Below are 1,094 nucleotides of genomic sequence, written 5' to 3'. Positions count from 1 at the left end.
TTGCAACCTGCCACAAAACGCAGAAGAAGAAGTTGTAGTTAATGTCCCTCAGTATGTCCTCTCTGTCTCACACATGGGGGGGGCAACAAAGACAGATGGACATGGACGGACGAGGAGACGAGAGACTTTCTGGTGGTCTCTCTCTGTTCTCTCATCTGTCCTTCTCTGTCTCTTACTCTGGTCTCTGTATCTCTGTCGCCTCTGTGCTGCTCTCTGTCTCTCCCCTCTCTTGTCTCATGTCTCTCTGTCTCGTGTCTCTCTTCTCTGTCTGTCTGTCTCTTCTTCTCTCTCCTTCTCTGTCTGTCTCTCTCTGCTCTTGTCTCTTTCTTAGTCAGAACAGACTTTCGATAGTTAGAGAGCATCCTCGTTTTATTTCTTGTTAGAGTAGAGGACATCGTTAGTCTAATCTAGGTACAATAACCTGTCCTGTTTATCTGCCCACCCGGCAATCGCTGCAAGACTCTTTTTTGAGTACATTTATCTCTGTCTGAGCGTACTTACTTGTCTCCAGGACGTCCCCACGCTTGTCCTAACACACGAGTTCCTGATAAATAATTCCAGAAAGCTCTGTACTCCGCGTCCGTCCGAGTCACATCGGTCTTGTTGCCCCCCACATTGTGTAGACAGAAGGAGGACATACTGAGGGGACAAGTAAACTACAACTTCTTCTTCTGCTGCGTTTTGTGGACAGTGTTGCAACCTAAACTGACCTAAAACTTAATCACTCATATTTTTCAGCAATAAGTTAATCACCGTTTTCGATAGGAAGAAAATAACATCTATCACTCCTCATCACCATCATCTCATCCATCTTCACTACACCTCATCATCATCACAGCATCCTCCATCCCCATCTTCTCATATCACTACAGTCATCATCATAGATACAATCTGATATTTACAACTTTTTAAAGTTTTACTGTTTTTCAAAAATTTGCATCAAAATCATTAACTCAGATAAAACTGTGGATGAAAACAGAGCTAGATCAACATTCTGGGGCCACCTGGGTTAGATAACAGGCCCACAGACCACCATGGACCCTGTTTTGACTGTGGGGTCCAGCACGAGAAACTACGACTCAGAGTATGGGGAC

The 1,094-nt window shown here is 44.5% G+C and overlaps 1 protein-coding gene across 1 annotated transcript in view; it reads right to left on the bottom strand.

The window, feature by feature from the left end:
* The window catches only part of syde1 (synapse defective Rho GTPase homolog 1), a 25,532-nt gene that overhangs the window by 23,600 nt on the left and 838 nt on the right, over positions 1 to 1,094 (bottom strand). The gene's annotated exons all lie outside the window — the stretch shown is intronic.

Source organism: Etheostoma spectabile, unplaced genomic scaffold (genome assembly GCF_008692095.1).
Source record: "Etheostoma spectabile isolate EspeVRDwgs_2016 unplaced genomic scaffold, UIUC_Espe_1.0 scaffold458, whole genome shotgun sequence".
Taxonomy (NCBI): domain Eukaryota; kingdom Metazoa; phylum Chordata; class Actinopteri; order Perciformes; family Percidae; genus Etheostoma; species Etheostoma spectabile.
The sequence above is the reverse complement of the archived record's forward strand: the minus strand, read 5'-3'. Positions and strand labels throughout refer to the sequence as shown.